At 41.4% G+C, this 20,850-nt stretch overlaps 1 protein-coding gene across 1 annotated transcript in view; it reads right to left on the bottom strand.

The window, feature by feature from the left end:
• Positions 1-20,379, bottom strand: part of frmpd4 (FERM and PDZ domain containing 4) — a 185,788-nt gene extending 165,409 nt beyond the window's left edge. The window contains exon 1 of the mRNA XM_042334492.1: positions 20,363-20,379. The gene's annotated coding sequence lies outside the window, so the exon portion shown is untranslated. The remainder of the gene's footprint in view (positions 1-20,362) is intronic.
• Positions 20,380-20,850: the final 471 nt, after the last annotated feature.

The following is a 20,850-nucleotide window of genomic DNA, read 5'->3' as shown; positions in this document are numbered from 1 at the left end:
ATGATTGCATTTATAGAGCGCCTTTCACATCGGGAGGACGTCCCAAGGCGCTGGACAGTTGGGTCAGGACCCGAACAGGGGGGAAATGGTCAGGGTGAGGGGAGGGAAGGAAGGGAGCGAGGAGGGGGTAGAGAGTCGAGAGGGGAGCTGAAGGCACGGTTGAAGAGAAAGGTCTTGAGACCGGCCTTGAAGGAGGAAAGGGAGGAAGCAAGGCGAAAACTGGGGGATGGAATTCCAGAGCCTAGGGGCTGAGAGGCTGAAAGCCCGGCCACTGATGGTAGGGCGGTTGGGGCGGGGGATGTGGAGCAGACGGGAGCCAGAGGAACAGAGGGTACGGGCAGGTAAGTAGGGGGATAGTAGGTCGGAGAGGTAGGAGGGTGCAAGGCCGTGAATGGCCTTGTAGGTGAGGATGAGGATCTTGAATTCGATCCTCTGGGGGATGGGGAGCCAGTGGAGGCGAGCGAGGGTGGGAGTAATGTGGTCGCGAAGCCTGGTGCGGGACAGTACACGAGCTGCAGAGTTCTGAATGACCTGCAACTTGTGGAGGGAGGTGCCGGGAAGGCCGGCGAGGAGAGGGTTCCCGTAGTCCAGCCTTGAGGTGATAAAGGCGTGGACCAGTGTTTCAGCAGCGTGAGGGGTGAAATGTTCAAGGACTGAGCATCTACAGCCTTCTGGGGTAGTGAATTCCATAAATTCACTACCCTCTGAGTGAAGAAATGTTTCCTCAACTGTTCTAAAAGGCTGACCCTTAATTTTAAGACTGTGACCCCTGGTTATAGATTCTCCTACCAGGGGAAACAGACCCTCAGTGTCTACTTTATCCAGCCCTTTAAGAATGTTATATGTTTCAATAAGATCTCCCCTTCTGTATTCTAGAGAATATAGCCCTAGTTTATTCAGCCTATCCTCATAGGTCAGTCCCCTCATCCCAGGAACTAGCCCAGTGAATCTACGCTGCACCCCTTCTAGGGCAAGTATGTCCTTTTTTGAACAAGGGGACCAAAACTGCACACAATACTCTACGTGCGGTCTCACCAAGGCCCTATACAGCTGCAGCAAGACTTTCCTACTCTTATACTCTAAACCTTTTGCAATGAACACTAACATGCCGTTGGCCTTCTTAGCTGCTTGCTGCACCTGCAAACTAACTTTTGTAGACTGGTGTACAAGGACACCCAGACTGGTGTACAAGGATACCCAGACCTGGTGACATAGTGATAGGAGCTTCTACCAGAGCCTCTTCTGATATGTGCAAACATCTCTGCTGAGATGTAGAAATAGACATGTTTAAGAGGGAAGGAAAGAAAATCTATGAGTTCGACAATTTGTGCCCTGGCGATAATTGGGATGAGTTCCGAAGTCCAAATTAAAATCTAAATCTGAAGTCCAAATCTAAATCCAAATCAATTTGAATAGATTTTGTTTGGGTTGGGGGGAAAGAGTAAAATCAACTCAATTCAGATTTTACAGAAAATGTGCACATCATTGAGTAGAAATTTCACCTGTGTTTAGCTTTATTCCCTTCATGTAGCATTTTAGAGTAGCCACAGTTTTTCAAATTCTTCATATTGTGTAATTTTTAAGCTGTTTTCTGTAAGTTCTTTTAAGAGCTGCAGAAAATGACTTCAAACTCTCACTGTGGTCTCCAATAGACAAGGAAATCTCTCACTGAGGCTCTCATTGGACAAGGAAAGTTCCAGCTTTGATACCCAAATTAGCTCTTCCTGATGAGTCTTGATGACCCTATTATTTTGCCCACAAAAAAGTCAATTCACTTTACAGTATATCTTGTGAAGCACTTTGAGGGTCTCGAAGATGTGATAAGGCGCTATAACAAATGCAAGGATTATTATCATTAATCTGTTTTAAAGCTTTTTTTTAAACAAATTGCAACAATTTTCATCTGATGTTTATTTAAATTGTAAATCTGGATCAAACAGTGAACATAGCTGGACTTGGGAATGTCGGGTAGTTACGCCTCAATCTATGTGTTAGACAACCAGTGTAAACAAACCATTTCTGTTTGATCTGTCGGCATTCCATTTCATGTCGATAGTTATTGATTGTTCTAAGCACGGTCTCGACTGGTCCCGTACTGAAATATTTGAACGTCTTAAGGCTCAACTTCTCTGCCCAACTATGTCATTATAGTTGGGCAGAGATGAGAGAGCAAAAAGACAAGAAAAGCAGTCTTGAGAGAAAGAGAGAGAGAGACGACAGGCTTATAGGAACTGCTTGCGTAAAATTCTGTGCAACTGACGAGAAATTTTGATCTGTGCTATGCTTCATTCTAGTGTTGGTAAACCTCGTGTGAAGGATTATTTTCGTGTTTTTATCTTTTTACTTTATTTCCTCTTCCGTGGAACTCAGGAATTCATGTGTAGAGTTAAAGAATGTGGATTGAGCAAAAACGTTGCAGCCTGAGAAAGTGGTTGATCTTTTGTCTCCGAAGTTAAGTGACTGAGGGCAAAACTACCTGGTTATCATTGCCCACTGAGTCCAGCTATTATTTGAACCTGTAGGAATCAGTGTATACTATTATGGGCTCACCGAGAAACTATGTACAGAGGTGACCGAAAATAAATGGTTGGCTTAGAAGTGGAGTGACTGAGAAGGACATTTGATAAGCTGAAGTCAAATACACAATTGTAACACAGAATAGTTTAAGAGGTTTCCAATCGGAAGCCAAATTCAGCCAAGTGTTGAACAGCAGAGGTGGCAACTGAGGTGACACAGGCCAAAACCAAACTGCTTTGGTCTTTTTCTCTGTAGCTTGGATGTATATGCAGGACTCCTGAGGGCAGCAAATGTTTTGAAGGTCATTGCTTGCCTTTAACTATTTATGTGCATTGAAATTGAATGTGTTTCCTACTGATGCGTGCTCTGCAGGAGGATCTGCTGATTAAAAGGGGTGGATAAACAGAATGAAAATGAAAGCTTCCTTCCAATGACAAAATAAAGCCTCTTTACTGATAAACATGTACTCTTGTACGAGACAGACAAGAAACAGATGTTTAAACAATGTGTCACTTGGTTTACCTGATGCTGAAAGCACTTACACCTTGATCAGTTTGTTCAATAAACCCCAGACAGCTGTACTATAACAGTCGTTAATGTATATTAATGGTCAAGATTTATCTTTCAGCAAGGGTCTAGTCTCCAGCAAAAATTAACAGCGAAAAAAAATGTAAATCCTCTCTGCCAACTCAGTAAGCCTAAGGCACTAATACGCATTCATTAATGAGCAATTGCTGGCAATTTAATTTTTTTTATCCAAATTAATGGTTTGAAATCATATTATTCCAAATGTTCTTCGTCCCCTTTCACCACTAATTGCATTACATAATTTGGATGTCAAAATTCTATTTCATTGCAAAAAACAAACATGATATCATCCCACAAAATCAAACCAAAATTATTCAATCATCTCCAAAAATCCATTAATACACAGTTAGTCTAATATTCTCAATAAACTAATGCAACCATTGCACTATACTTAGTGTAAGGTAATACATTCATAACATTAATGGGTTGTGAATCAGTAAAAAATTATAGCATGCTGCCGTTCCACTTCCTTTTTATTGAAAGTGAATGCAGACGCTTCATAACTCTGTCGCACCAATGTTCACAGACACCCACCCACACCTGCCATATTGTTCGTATCAATCCACATCCTATTGTGAAGGTAATCCACTCTATCAAATCAGCTCACATTCAATTTTACAAAGCACATTCTTATATGCTGAATAGCTCTTCATTCTCTTCTATTGCATAGAATTCCTGACCGCAAATATACCTGCTTTTTAATACTTTGATTATAATCAATCCCTGACCACGTTTCCTCTAGTCACAACAGCTCATTTTAGACATCTCATAATTTCTCTACAAAATAATTTCTTGTAAGCTGTGTTCTATTATTTTGTTCTCATTGACTTGATGGTTGGAATTATAAAATTATACAATGTAATTGAGTAAATCACTCTGAAAAGCATAACTGACTCAGCTACATACATATACGAGACATATCTTAATTCCCAATCATACTGCATTGAACAACATTAGTTCAGCAAACGTAGATAACATGAGGAAATAATCAAACAATTGTGGTCTTCTAGGAGAGTTTGATAACCACTTAATTCAGATAAATAATCTTTGGATGGATGGCATTCTACTGATCCACTTTCAAGTGCAGAGTTTGTCTTAAATTGTAGTATCATAGCTTGGCTCAGCTGGTAGCACTCTTACCTCTGACTGAGGAGGTTGGATATTCAAGCTCCAAAAAATTGGGCTTTTAAACTCATATATTCGAGTCTGCCATATCAAAGCGGTGCTGGGGGCGTGCTGCATTGTTGGAGGTGCCGCCCTTTGGATCAGGTGTTAAACAGACTTTAAAGATCCCATGGTACTTTTAAAAAAGAGAAGGAAATTCATTCAAGTGCCTTGGCCAATAATTCCTCATATAAAATTGGTCATTCACTTCACAGCTATTTGTGGGACTTTGCTGTGTGAAATAGGTTGCCCTGTTCATCTACAAGTCAACACGCAGTCGCTACACTTCACAGTATATCGTGTGAAACACTTTGAGACATCCTCCTGACGTGAAAGGCACTATATCAAATGCAAAGATTATTGATTATCATGTTATAAAAGATTTTCAGATATTCAAATAATTAATGTAATGGGTAGAGATGTTCAACTAGGGTTTAAAATGGGCTTGAAAAGTGTTTGTGGTGAAAGAAAAGCATCCCTGATGGAGCTGTTTGGAGGCTGAGATCTCTAACTTCTGTTAAGCAAATTTGCTTTGCAGTAACCCACTCACTGCTAATGGTATGTCAGACATTCTGCAGATTCAATCGTTTCAATTTTCTTCCATGTGTTATTTTTCTTGCCTTTCTGTATCCTATACAAAGCCTCTCACATTGCACTGTTTCAGGAGGATTATGCCTGGAACCTTTCTTGAGATTTAGAATATCTATTGCAGATTTCCAGTGTTTCTTTTTGTTTTCAGCTTCATTAACGATTTTGAGATAAAACATTTTTTTTCTACACACACAAAATCACCTGCTCTGATACAAGCAATACCGACCGCCTGGTCACTAAATTTAATTTGTACAGTCACATTTCAGAGGTTTATGTTAAATAAACATCGGGGTTGATAAACTCAAAACAAACAACTCAACAAAAGAGACCTGAAAGCTTTTCCCTAATCAGAACATATCCTCTGAATTTCTAGAAATGGAGAGAGGATTACCAGTTTATAGTAAACATACCCGCAGCTTATTAATGTTAACATTAACAATAATGACCATGTGCATGCTTCGGAACAATAATTTGAAATAAAGGGACCAGTATCCAGAGACATGCATAATTTGCTATTTGCATCTGAGATCTCAACAGAATACATTGAGAATGCAGCAGATTATAGGAGGATAAAATATTAAATCTATCTTTCTGCCTCCAACCTCAACTCCAGGACCACTGCTGTCCTGACAGACTGCCGGTCGGACATCAAGTCCTGGATGAGGGCAAATTTCCTACAGTTCGATGTGAACAAGACTGAGGCCCTCCTGATTGGCTCACGCCAGCACCTCTGCATCTCTGGCAAAATCAACATCCATGGTTGCACACTTCAACTCACTAAGCCAGTCAGGAACCTGGGTGTCTTGTTCGACCCTCAACTGTCTTTTCTCCCCCACATTCAAGTCATGACCTGCTCTGCCTTCCCTCACGTCTGCAACATTGCCCGACTCCACCACTACCTCACCCCTCAGGCCGCTGAAACTCTTGTTCATGCCTTCATCACCTCCAGGCTCGACTATGCAAACGCCCTGCTTGTTGGCCTTCCTAACTCCTTCCTCCACAGGCTGCAGATAATCCAGAACTCTGCAGCCCATGTCCTCTCCCGCACCAAACTCCGTGACCCCATCTCCCCCACTCTCGCCCAACTCCATTGGTTCCCTATCCTTCAGAGGTTCTAGTTCAAGATCCTGGTCCTCACATACAAAGCCCTCCATGGCCTCGCCCCACCCTGCCTCTGCGACCTCCTAATCCCCTAACACCCAGCCCGCTCCTTGCGCTCAGCCGGCTCTGGCCTGCTCCACGTCCCCCGACCCATCCACCCCACCACTGACGGGAGAGCCTTCAGCCACTCTGCCCCCAACCTCTGGAATTCCATCCCCCAGTCACTCCGCCTCGCCCCTTCCTTAGTCTCCTTCAAGTCCTGCCTCAAGACCCTCCTCTTCGACCATGCCATCGGCCGCCCCCCTTCCCCTCCCCTCCCTTTCCCCCCCCCGACCCCAGCTCGAGTCTGAAATGCTGTTCTCTGTCCAATGCCTTGGCAGGTCCTCCCGACGTGAAAGGCGCTATACAAATGTAATCTTGTTGTTGTAATAAATATTAAATATTTTAATGTCTGTTCTAATTTATATTCTGGCACTCCACTCATCACATTCCATCCTATTCAATTCCTGAAGGCTATAAATCCACGAGAACTTTCACTGCAACTCAATCTTGCATCCACGTAAAAGACAACCTCCTGATAGCTTCTCTCAACCATCCTGGAGAAAACACGCTGAAATGGATTCAGATTTCTTGTAAAATAAGAGGATTTCACTGTCCTCTCCTTCTTACCTGACATACTAAAGTAGGTAATATACTTGAGTAAACTTGACTTGAGTAAATGTAAACACTATGGATAATTTGTTCAATCAGGATAAACAGTATGTGGGTTCACAAGCTGCGGGTCGAAGCCAAAGGGTGTGGAGAGGAGAAAGATGACCAAAAGCACAGAAAAGAGATATGTCTTGAAACAGACCTTGAAAGAGGAGAGGGTGAGAGGCAGAGGGACCAGAGTTCCAAAGTGCAGGGGCAAAATGGCTTAAAGCCTACCTGCTGATGGTGGAGTGGGTAGGTTAAGGGAAATGAAGCAGGCTAGTGCTTGTTAAGTAAAGGAAGGAGGTTGCAGAGATGGGGTGGGATGAGACTTAAAGGTGAGAGTGATGATCTTGAATTCAAAGGAGTTGAGCAAGAATGGAGTGATAGATTCAATGGAGCTTGCTTTGGGAGAGGATTTGGGCTGCAAAGTTCTGAATAGTCTGTATCGTGTTTGGAGAAGATCTGTGGAGTCCAGCAAGCAGTGTGGTGGTATCGCCAAGCTCGGATGTGATAACAATGTGGATGAGAGTCTTGGTTGTCCCTCACACCCTCTGCGCCACCATCGGAGATTGTACTTTCAGCCACTAAGCCCCAAAACTCTGGATCACTCTCCCTCAATTCCTCCGCCTTGCCCCCTCTCTTTCAAGTCCCGCCTGAAAACTTTCCTTTTCGACCGTGCTTATGGACACCTCCCCCCTTCCCCCAGCTTGGAGTCAGGTTCCGCCACTGTTAAGTGTTCCACCCTCCCAGGGTTCAACTCTTTGTAATCTCTACCAAATACATTTCAGGGTGAGGTAAGCAGGGTGGATCCCTCTGGAGAGCGTATACACTCTATTACAGATAAATGGAAAATGTCTATGCATATATGAAACTCTTAGTAGTTTGGCTTGAATACTCTTCCACACGCTAATGGGCTTCCACATGAGTCAGATAGCTGGCTAACCAAAAATAATCTAACATGTATTGACTTCTAACAGAACTCTTTGACAATTGGTTACTATGCAAAGTCTACCTTACATGTCACATGTGTAGTGGAAAAAGCAGCACTGAACATCTGATTCAACTGCTGTAGTCCATCGAACAACATATCAAAGTGATACAGTAGGGTTGCAAATGAAAATGCAGTATTTACAAAAGGATTCAAAAAGATTTGCTATTGAATCTTGAAGGTAACTATATGTACCTCTGACAGGGGATCAGGTCTGGGTGTCGGCGCTGAGTATCAGCATGATGTATATCCAGTTACCAATAGGATTCAATATTTATAAAGTTCGAGTCTTGTTGCAAATGCTGCATTTTCGATTCTAATGACAAGTTAAGCAGCTAATTTTATTATAAGTGCTATTTATTCAAAATAGTTATAATTAGTATATTACGGTTAGGGTAACAGCTTATTGATATGTTTTTTACTTTTAGTGGGCAACTTGGTCGGTCTTCTTCACGTAATAACAACACTTCCATTTAATGTAGCACCTTATCATGCCATTAAGACCTCTCAAAGTGCTTCACAAGACTTTACTGTGAAGTGTAGTGACTGTTTATTTGTAGGCAAAGGCGACTGTTAATTTGCACAAATCAGTGTCCACAGATAGCCATGATGTGAATGATTAATTTTATCTGGGGCACTGTTGGCCTGGGATAAGCTCCCTTCTACACATTAATAATGAAAAGATCACTTCCTGAACAGCATTCTCTGGTTATTATGCAACCATGCTTCTTATGATCAATAAAGGAAGTGAACTGAACATCTAGACACAGTAAAGGAATTAGCACAAGGCTCTGCCTGGTCAGAAACACAATTTGTTAAATGTAAACCAATTATCAAAGCAATTGGACAACTGATATTTTTAATTTATTGGGGGACATTACTGTAACATGAAATACAAGAAGCAATTCTATTTCTGGAATTTATAGTTTGATTGTAAGCAATATGGAGAGTTGATCTAATTCACAGTAACAAACCATAATCACTTTTGCCCTTCCAGGTACTAATAATGATGGGAATTGGAAAGGTTGATGAAGATTATAGTCACCGCCACTCTTATGGATCATTTGTACATCCAACCGATCAGTACTGAAAGTTTGGGACGTCCTCCCGACATGAAAGGCACTCTGTAAATGTAATTTTGTTATTTTTGTTGTTGTTTGGCTCACAGAGATTCGAGAGAATCATTGCTCTTCCTTATTCATCCATTAACATTGCATGAAATTACAATATGGTAGTACCATTAACTATAGATACACTCGGGTAGATCTAATTACATTTTAAGATTCTACGCTTCACAGTTCTGATTTCTGATCAAATAGTTCTTGTGGTAGTCAGTAGTAATAAGAATACTTTTTACATTTTCTATAGCACCTTGCTCCTCAGGAGGACATTTCAAAGTGCTTCATTCCAAAAAAAGTCATCTAATTTGCAGTCACATCTCAACATGATGAGCACTTTTAAAAACGACTCTAAACTTAGTATCAAGATGCGAGAGAGTTTAAATGAAAAAAAATCTTGCATTTGATATACAGTTGTGCCTTATATTGCTGAGCCATTTCAAAGCGCCTCATATCATTTTACTGTATCTTGTAGGCAAATCAACAAAAGCGCCAATACAAGATTACCAGTACACTGGAGAGGAAATTTCAAGTCAATCATTTGTAAATTATTTAGTATCTGACTTGGGTTTATATTTTGCACAATAGTCATTTTGTTCACAGGGTCCATAGTTTTTTCATGTTTTGGTAATGGTGCTTTGCACCCAATATTAGAAACAATAGGAGATTTAGATCAACTCAGGTCAAATTTCACAGATCCAAGCAATAGAAAGCGTCATGACTCACAATGAACTCTCTCTATCAGTGTTAGTGTTCTCAGTCCCAGTTTGCACTGCCACACCATGTTCTGATTGATAATTTCTCAACAGAAGGTTACACACTAGCATCTCAGCATTAAAAATATAAAACTGTTGTTACAAACACGGCAATACACAGAATCCCCAAGTGAACCAACCTGTGCCTTAAATGTGATATGCACAGCTGGCTGGGCTTCAGGGTAAAAGATTTTACACTGGAATAAACATAAATATAATGCAAAGCAAACACTTATGATTTCTGAGACGTTGTATCTGTATCAAAAGTGAACGAGACGCCCTCATCCTCTTGGGCTGCTCTTCCTCTCCATTTCACAATTTTCTTCATACTTTCCAATTTCAGGTCTAAAGCATTTAATGGTCCACATCTTGTGCATACAGATTTCAATCTGCTTGCAGAAAGCCCACAGTGTGTGACATAGAACATCACAAAGAACAGATTTGTTTTCTTCCAGTTTCAAATTGCAGTTCGTCTGATCACTCAGGAGCACTGGTGTTGCAATTATTCGACAGTGTGCTTATTTCCCTCATACAATTTATATCACCAAAATATGTCAGCTCAAATAATCCGTACCAATGTTTATACTGCACTTGAACCTCTACCTTTCCTGATTCACCCCTATCTAGCCTCTCCCCATTTCCCTCTATACCATTCTCCTCATGTATGATTCAAGTTACAGTGGATTCTGTGAAGCGCTTTGAAATGTGATAAGGTGCAATATCAAATGCTAGGATTATTGTTATTAAGTTTCCTTTTAAATGCATCAATGATTTCTGCTTCTACCACTGCTTCTGGCAGTGAGTTTCACATTCTCACCACTCTCTGTGCAAAGAATATTATTTAATTATTTTGAATAATCACTGCTACAGGAAAAGGCAAGTTTCCTTACTCTACACGCCTAATAATAATCCCTCCAAAAAAAACCAATAATAAATTGGTCATTTTCAATCCATGACTGTTTGTGGAACATTGCTGTGCGCAATTGGCTGCCCCATTTGCCCACAAATATACAGTCAATTCATTTTACAGTATATTCTGTGAAGCGCTTTGGGACGTCTAGAAGACGTGAAAAGCGCTAAATCAAATGCAAGGATTATTATTAACAGTATGAATTCACACATTAATATGATATAGATTTTGTGCATGTTAGCTTTCTTAAGAACACTTAGCACTTTTAGTCATTATAAACAACAGAAGCCCACATTCAGTCAAGCTTACACCCATATTTAAAAAGACAAATGTCAAATATTGACGTCTTACTGATTGTCGAGTCAGTTCGGTTTCTCTTCACCAAATGTAATAAAAAATTTAATGGAATAGATAATAGCACCATTATTACCTTGACATAAAATGCCTGACCTAATAAGAGATATCATGTTCCAGTATCAGTTTTGGATGAGAGCTTGTAGAATCACTTTTAAGTGGAACAATTTTGTCTTAGGTTTAAACAAGTTTTAAGTTTATTTTTTCAAAATGAAACACATTTCTCCTGGATTCCATTACCTTATTTTCTTGTAAAATCAATGAAGCTTTTATCTATGTGGCATTCAATGAATATATAAAACAGTTTAATTTGAAAAACTTCCCAGATTTATTGAGAACTCACCAGATCTCTGTAAGGTCTTTTGTTAAGTTAACTATATTGTGTTGGTTAATTGTATGATCTGCTCAAGTTGGGATGAATAGATAGAATCTTCGTTCTATGTTTATTTTTGATCTGCCTAGTATCTGACGTGCAAAAACTTTGCATCATTCATACGAGTATCCAAACTAAATTACAAGTTCCATTATGTACGTCACCTACACATGAAAATGTTTCTGGGTCTGGAATAGAATGTGCACTTTTCCCAGGAGGGACACAACCTGCTTACCTAATTCCAGAAATTATAGGCAACGGTTGGCAAGAAGCTTGAGTGGCCCACAAAGTAACTGGGCACCCACATACTGAATTTGTTGATGGTACGCTAATGGTTAAAATGGAAGCTCAGCCTTTAATGTACAATTGTCTGGCGAGCTTCCCCACCACTTGTCCAGCTAGGATCACCCTACTCATTGTGGCTTTGGCTTGCAGGGTTAACAGGAGTCGAGTGGGAAGAAGTTCTGCCCCTTGTCTCCCCTTCTATGTGCTGTCAAACAACAGCAGTGCCATGGAGTACTGTGGACCTGCCTGGCTTGGGAACTGGATTCGGCTCCTGTTAACCTTGCAAACTGAAGCCCAAATGGGTAGGGTGGTCCTAGCTGGACAACCACTGGGAAACTTGTCAGACAGTGATTTCAATGGCAAACCATATCATTTTACCTCCAGCAGTACTCCACACACACCCTGTGGTCCTCTTGGCTCTTGACAATCTGTACCTGATATTCTCAAGAATTAGATAAGAAAGATGCACCCCTCTGAGGAGAGACTACACATTCCAATCCCGACATGGGAATTTCCATGAGTAGGTGGCATGCATTGAACCCTCGGTCTGGTTTGGATACTCTTAACTACAGTGATGGTTTTCCACATGTGTCAGACAGACACCCAGCTGACCAAAAAATAAATTATATACCACCTGATTAGCCTGCATTTGGAATTTGCTATCACTGAAAAGAAATAAGAACAACAAGCAGGGCAGTATAATAATAATAATTCTTGCATTTGAAATAGCACCTTATCACGTCTTCGAGACGTCTCAAAGCGCTTCACAGAATATACTGTAAAGTGAATTGATTGTATGTTTTCTGGGCAAAAGTATCAAAGCAACAGTTGGCGTCCAAAATAACCCCAAACAATAATAAATTGGTCACTTCAATCCACTACTGTTTGTGGGACGCTGCTTAGCGCAATTGGCTGCCGCGTTTCGTCCACAAAATATACAATCACTTCACTTTACAGTATATTCTGGGAAGCGCTTTGAGACGTCTAGAAGACCTGAAAAGCGCTATATCAAATGCAAGGATTATTATTATTATAGATACAAATCAACTATTGGTACTGCTGCTCCTTGTGTCTTCCAGTTAATACCTCAAAACAACCATTATCAACCCCACCTTGAAGAAACCTTCCCTTGGCTCTTCACAGCTATCCAGCTACCGGCCCATCTCAATCCTCCCTTTCCTATCCAAGGTCCTTGAGATAGCTGTTGCCGCCCAGCTTCGCTCTTTCCTCTCCTCCCACCCCCTCCATGAACCCCTCCAATTGGGTTTCCACGCTGCACACAGCACGGAAACTGCTCTGGTCAAGGTCACAAACAACATCCTGACCATGTGTGACCAGGGCTCCCTCTGCCTCCTTGTCTTCTCCACTGCCTTTGACACCGTGGACCATTCACTCCTCCTCCACCGCCTCTCCTCCCACCTCAACCTTCAAGGTTCTGTCCTTGACTGGTTCAGATCCCACCTTTCACACCACCTCCACTTTGTTGCAGCAAACGGCTTCTCCTCCAGCCCCCGCATCGTCTCGTGCGGTGTTCCTCAGGGCTCTGTCCTCGGTCCCCTCCTCTTCACCCTCTACATGCACCCCCTTGGTGACGTCATCCGTAGACATGGGGTAAATTTCCACATATATGTGGATGACACCCAACTCTATCTCTGCCTCCACTCTCAACTCCAGGACTACTGGCATCCTGACCGACTGCCTGTCCGACATCAAGTCCTGGATAAGAGACAACTTTCTCCAACTCAACATCAGCAAGACCGAGGCTCTCCTGATTGGCTCGCGCCAGCGCCTCTGCACCTCGGGCGCTGGCTGTAGCAGCCTCCATGGCTGCACACTTAACCTCACTAAGCCAGTCAGGAACCTGGGTGTTTTATTTGACCCTGAACTGTCCTTTCTCCCCCACATCCGCGCCATGACCGGCACTGCCTACCACCACCTCCGCGACATTGCCAGACTCCGCCACTGCCTCACCCCTCAGGCTGCCGAAACCCTCACCCACGCATTCGTCACCTCAAGGCTTCATTACGGGAAATCCCTCCTCATCGGCCTTCCCAACTCTTCCCTTCACAAGCTGTAGATCATCCAAAACTCTGCAGCTCGTGTATTCTTACGCACCAGGCTCCACGATCCCATCACTCCCACCCTCGCCTGACTCCACTGGCTCCTCAATCCCCCAGATGATTGAGTTCAGGATCCTCGTCGTCATTTTCAAGGCCATCCATGGCCTTGCCCCCTCCTACCTTTCTGACCTGCTGACTCCCTACCAACCTGCCCGCTCTCTCCGTTCAGTGGGCTCCGGTTTGCTCCATGTCTCCTGCCCGACCCACCCTACCATCGGTGGCTGGGCTTTCAGCCTCTCTGCCCCCACACTCTGAAACTCCATCCCACGGTCCCTTCGCCTCGCTTCCTCCCTTGCCTCCTTCAAGGCCGGTCTCAAGACTCTGCTCTTCGATCGTGCCTTTGGTTGCCCTCCCACCTCTCTGCCTTCCCTCACCCCTACACCACCCCTCCCCCATTCTCGGGCCCCGATACATGACTGTTCAACGCTTTGGGACGTCCTCCCAACTTGAAAGGCGCTCTATAAATGTAATTTTTTTGTTGTTGTTGAAGGCCCGCTCTCGAGCCAAGCACAGGCACATAGCTTGCATTCTCCATTATGTTCCAGTATTCAAGATGGTGAGTGCTGTGCACAAGATAATTTATGCATTAACACTTTTGAATTTCCTATTAGTTCTGAACATAAACATCTCAGATACTTCTATAGGGTATTCGATATTTAACAAAATGTTTCCCCCAATGGTGTGGCCAAAATTACCCTGAAAAATTGCCACGAATGAATTCAAACTCCTCTGCTTCACATAATACTAGGTCTATGTCGATGCATAATGAAAGCTCATAATTCACCCTGAAGTTACGTTCCTTTTAAGCTTTCCATTTGTTAAAGGATGCTGTACTGTGACAAGGAAATCATCAGTAACTCCACACTTGACCAACTACTGAGTAAATCCACTGCATAACATTGAAGGGAAAAACAACTGAAGCTCTTGCTCTTGATCACAATCCAGCCACTGCTTGAAGAAACTTGTTGGGTGGTCAGAATTGAGCTCAGTGATAATAGTCTCCACAAAACCTTTAAATAATCACAATGTTTACAAATTAGGGTGTCACCCTGGCTTGGTTGGAAGCATACTTGCCTCAAAGTCAAAGGATTGTGGGTTTAAGCCCCATGTCGGGACTTTGAACCCATATAGTTTAGTTTGACACTCCCAATTTTTGGGGGAGCTGCCACTTTCGCCTACAAAAAAAACGCAGTCACTATACCTTAGAGCATACTCAGTGAAGCACTTTGAGACATCATCCCTACGAGAAAGTCATTATATCAAATACAAGGATTATTATTAAGTCTTATTGAGTCTTCTTATAAATAGCAAATTGTGTGAGATTGTGTCTATCGTCTCAGATACCTATAGACACAGGGATACAGTTATGGATCGAGGAGCCAGTGTGACATACCATTTCAAACATCATCCTGGTAATCACTGCATCATTTTCATTACATGGAATTGTTCAGTATTTTCACATCCGTTGATGATAGGTTGCACTATATTTCCTTTGTCCTTCGAAACATTCTTAAATACTCATATTTGATATAGTCTCTCACCATTCCCCCATGTCTTAAAGTGCTCCGCACAATCAGTTAATTTGAAGTTTAGTGACTGTTGTATAAGAAAGTGTGACAGTCAGTCTGCGCCAAAGGCTGAGTTTCCATCTTCAAGAGAGGATGAAAACTGAAGGATAAAGAAAACGGCATCAAACAGTATTATAATACACTAAACACACAGAGTGCACCTTTCCAATGCAGTTCCCTTGCTCTACTTACATTTGTACTCATTTCGGACATAGATTAAGTTTTATACCAGCACAAAACATCTTCCTATGGAATAAAATCACCGTTCAGGTGCAAGAATCACGTGTTCATGTCAGTGCTTCAGCAAAGTGAGCTGCAATTCAAACAATGTGAAACCAGTGCAAAATTAATATTTTTCTGTGATCTAGGTTGCTGGAGCAATAGACCCAAGTAACAAGTACAACAACAACAAGATTCCATTTACAGAGCACCTTTCATGTCAGGAGGACGTAGTTGCTGCAATAATTTTACAAAATGTCACGCATGACCAAGAATGCAAATGTGAAGAGGAGAAAGGGAAGAGAAAGAGCAAAAGGGGAGGAGGTAATAATAATAATCCTTGCATTTGATGTAGCGCTTTTCATGTCTTCTAGACGTCTCAAAGCACTTCACAGAATTGACTGTACAGTGAATTGACTGTATACTTGTGGGCGAAATGCGGCAGTCAATTACGCACAGCAGTGTCCCACAAACAGTCGGGGATTGAAGTGACCAATTTATTCACGTTTTTTTTTCTTGAGAGATTATCATCAGGCGTGTGGAGTAAGGAGACTTGCCCAAGGTTTCACCCTGCCGGGAATGGAACCCAGGTCTCTCGCTTGCCAAGCGAGTCTTCTTACCACTGAGCTACAGGACTCCACAAAGGTAGAGTGAAAGAGGAAGAGATAGTGAAAGAGAGAGAGAGAAAAAACAGAGAAGGATTAAATTGATCAAAATATTATGAGGTCATTTTTTTTCTCTAGTACCAGCCCACAAAGAATACAGGCAGCTGACTGGCCTAGAAGTTATATTTGCCTCTAATTCAAAGCTGAATCAGAATACTCTGATCATCTGAAGCCCTGGCTGTGTGTATGAAAGGTAACCAAAAAAGCCACATATTCAATAACGGTGCAGCAAGCTTTGAATTTGTGCTCTGCCACATAGTCACTAATCTAAGGTGGATCCTCCAAAGCATTGCTGGATGAGCCCTGTATTTTTGGAGGTGCTTTCCACCAGACGAGATGTTAAATGGAAAGTGAAGGGAGTTGCTCCTGGTGTCCTGGCCAATAATCCCCCAGTTAAAATTGATCATTTACTTCATGGCTATTTGTGGGACACTGCCGTGTGCAAATTGGCTGCTGCAACTGGAATTGTATCAAATGAAAGGATTATTTTATATTATTTATTTAAAAACAGGGCAGAGTGCCAAACATAAAACTTTACAGTATAAAAAGATGAGCTTCGTCTTCTGTAGATCTGAAGATGCATCATGAAACATTGCATTTAAATCTTCAGAGAAATTGATTTGAGCATTATACCTTTTATCTAATCTACAGTACAGCATATGTAATAATTGGAGCAGCTAGGCTGGGACTAGTGATAGATGTTCAAATCCAGCTGTTACAAGTCTCAGATATCTATAGACACAGGGATTCATATATGGATCGAGGAGCCAGTGTGACATCATCCCGGTAATCACTGCAAAATTTTCATTATGTGGAATTGTTCAGTATTTTCACATCCTTTGATGATAGGTCTACGAAAATCATAGCATCACAAGCCCAAAACAGTCAGTTCCCATGACACGGATCCTTCAAGTCCAAATTACTATCAACACAGTTGTTAGCCCACAAGATAATTACTTAATTAAATTCTACCTGCGTATTTGATACTATACATCAAAGAATGATTGCAGTGCTGAATCTTTATAGACGTTGGTAAACATACAAGTCCCTGTTAAATGACAAGAGAATGCTAACTATGAGTACACTATAACACTACCTTGGTCAAAGTGCTTGGAGACGGCTAGTAATTGTCAGGTGAACTTAAGCAAGGGGGATATATCCTTGTTCATTATCTAATTATTTAATGGTGGTAACTTTTAAAGGGGTAAATTCAAATATTCCAATCTCAGTGACGACTGATTTCTTCCCTCCACTGTATTTGACACTGAAATAAGAAATTAATTTTACCAGCAACACTGGGTCAAATTTCATTTCTAACATTAAGCGATCGTATTGAGTTATAGCATTTCTTACAGAACCAAGGCTTCCATGACATTTTATCCAAATGCTTTTTCACTGAGTTCCTCAAAAGCATAATGATGAATGACATATAACACCCAAGATCTGCACACATTATTGCGTGCTCAAAAATGGGAATCTGACATTTTAAATGTGCTGTAATTGCTAAAGAGATTAAAAGAGTAGCACTTTCACCCACAAAACACACAGTCAATCCACTTTACAATATATTCTGTGAAGTGCTTTGAGACATATCAACATGATATGTGATAAGGCACTATATCAAATGCAATTATTATTATTTTTTAGAACATCATTATGATACCACAATATTTCCATAAAAAACAATGCAATTATTTCAACACCTTTATATAAAAAACACAGAAATTGCTACCACAATCAATTTAGAACTGCATAGTTTCCATTCTGCATATGTAATTACATACTTTCCTTGTTTATTTTTAAAATCAATACCTGAACTCTATTTGCTTTTTTTCCTTAAAGAAAAATACGGAGAATATATCTGATGAGAGCTGAAGACAAACAACTAACAATACCAACTGCAATTTATAATAATAATAATCCTTGCATTTGATATAGCACCTTATTATGTCATTGAGACGTGTCAAAGCTCCTCACAAATTATACTGTAAAGAAAACTGACTGCATATTATGTGGGTGAAATGCGGTAGCCAATTGAGCACAGCAGTGTCCCACAATAAGTCGTGGATTGAGTGACCAAATTATTATTATTAAAAATGTTTTAAGGCATTATTACTCCCGGAAAAGCGATATAGCAATTGACTAACAACCGGGTTCCTATCTACTGCTAGGTAAACAGAGGCATGTGGAGTAAGGAAACTTGCTTAAGGTTTCACCCTGCCCAGGAATCAAACCAGGTTCTGCTTGCTTGTGAGACGAGTGTGCTCCAACCAATACGCTACATTACTCCACTTGCATTTATAATGTGCTCTTCATGTAGGACAACATTTTGGGGTGCTTCACAGTGACGTTGTTGGACAAATGGAAGTATTGTTACTTAACTAGCATATTTTATGCCTTGTGCTTAATGAATGGGGGCAATACAACAATAAATTAATACATTGGGGGAATTTTTTTTGTCAGCAGGGCGTCTGATACATATGTTAACCCATCACCATGTTATCTAAACCAAACTGAGAATTCCATGGATCTGACCAACATATGGAAATGCCTGAGATAAATTGTTGGAATGGAATGCGCACTCTCTCCCTAGAAGGACACAGCCTGCTGACCTAATTCCAGAAATTATTAGGCGCAGGTTGGCAAGAGCCAAGGCTTGGGGACCCCAGAGTGTATGTTGGGGTACTGCTGGAATCTAACCAGCTGAAATCGCATAGCAACAACAACAATAAAATTACATTTATAAAACACCTTTCACGTCAGGAGGAAACCACAAAGCGCTGGGATAGTGCTATCAATTGCCATTTACAGTAGAACACCACTTCTCTGAGACATCAAACCTGCTGCACATTACAAAAACATTTATCCAATGTGAAAGTTTGCTCTTACATTTGCTTTTACCGTTAAAAAAAAGCAAGGAATCAGCTAAAACCTTTCCTGAGCTGAGAATTCCTTTTATGCAGTTTTCTTTTTCTTAAATTAAAAAAAAAGGTTAAAAAAGAAAACTCGCCTATTGCTGTTTAAACTTCCTGCTTCTAGTCCCATCTTCTGGGTGGGCTGGAGTAGCATGGAATTCAATGGTCCGATGATAAGACAATCTGTTATCCTCTGCACTATTTTGCTCCCTCTCTCTCCTCACTAAGGGAAAATGTAAATAGAGGAAGGGAGGACGTATAATCTGAAACACTGAACCTTACTTTCCTGGATCCGAGCTTGAAAATCAGAACAAGACTGTATTTCACCCACAAAACACACAGTCACTCCACTTGACAGTAAATCCTGTGCAGCACTTTGGGGTGTCCTTCTGACTTGAAAGGCTCTATACCAAATGTAAGGCTTATTATTACTACTGTACTTTAGTTCTGGGAAAAGGAAGTCATGGAAAATCTTTTACACCAAGAATGCCTCAACACTTTTTATATGAAAAAAGTAGATCATGCTCATAGTGTAATATTGTTTGGAGCAATTGTTAGTAACATTGTTAGTACATTTTATGCACTAATATGTGCATATTACTCGATCAGGTCTCGCAAATACCAGAGATGATGTTCATATACAGTATTATGAGAGGTATTGGAGTGAATGATGAACTTTAAATTGAGGAGAGATGGCAGCTTCTGCAATTGCAAAGCATTACAGGCTTATAGTTGTCTTAATCCGCATTTACTCTTTTGCTCCTTACATTTCCCGTCTTACATTAAACAGACTAAGACACTGCAATAGCCTGCGAGGATAGGTTTTACTAATAGACTGTCACTTTTGAATTTCTGCAAAGGTAGTGAGTGAATTCTCCCAATTGGTCCCATTGATGCTTTCTTTCCTTCTCTCTCTCTCTGTTTGATTCGCACAGAAGATGGATACATCACAAAATAATAGAACAATTTAATAAATTGCATGTTGCGTTAATGTCAATGATCTATCCTATCTGATCATATCTCGGCATCGTTCCTAACCCGTTTAGCTGATATGCATTACAAAGATCTCAGTTCCTAGTGGATGCATTTGTACCAGCATGTGTCCAGCATGAAAATACAGTCACTTTGCAATATATTCTGTGAAGAGCTTTGAGAACGCCTCAACGATGTGATAAGGCGCTATATCAAATGCAAGGATTATTATTATTATTATGAAAACGTTGAATATTTGATTATAAGGCAATGTGCCATTTTCGACACACGTACATCCAGATAGTTCAAACAAAAACCCAAAGGACTGCAGACATTTTAATTGGATATTAACACTTTAAATTTTAATTTCTTCCAAAAATAAGTTTCCTCTTCAACTTCTAACCTCTTCCACCAACACCCCCAACCCCCCCCCCCCCCAAACAGAGAATATGAAGATACCTCCTACCTCAGGGTCCTTATCTGTTGCCTTCTTGACTAGTAAGCAATGGAAATGTCACTGCAATGTTGCTGGCACACGACCAGTGCTTGTATCAATCGCAAAGAAAATTGAATAAAGTTTCAGATTCACACACACACAACAACACAAATCAAGAGTTGAAATCAAAGTCCAAATAAAGTCTCTCCACCACCAAGTTGGGTGTGAGTTGTGTTCCAGCTGTGCACTGCCTGTGACTCACTCTCAGCCCTTTTGCCAACGGGAGAGATTCAGGTGCTTTCTCCTCTGGTCGCCCTCGTGAACCACAGATGGATGGGATACGGATGGACGGGAACAGCCCCGGAGCGGGAGCGCCAGAGGTCTTTTTTTCTTTTCTTTCGTGGCAGTTCACCAGCTACTCCGACAAGCCCAGTCGCACGAGTGCTGGCGGTGTGGGTCCTGTCCGGACCAGGTCCGTTGTAAACTCCATCGCCCCCCCCCCCCCCCCACACCCCCCT

Source organism: Callorhinchus milii, unplaced genomic scaffold (genome assembly GCF_018977255.1).
Source record: "Callorhinchus milii isolate IMCB2004 unplaced genomic scaffold, IMCB_Cmil_1.0 Scaffold4, whole genome shotgun sequence".
In the NCBI taxonomy this organism is placed as follows: Eukaryota; Metazoa; Chordata; class Chondrichthyes; order Chimaeriformes; family Callorhinchidae; genus Callorhinchus; species Callorhinchus milii.
This window is presented reverse-complemented; position numbering and strand designations above follow the sequence as displayed.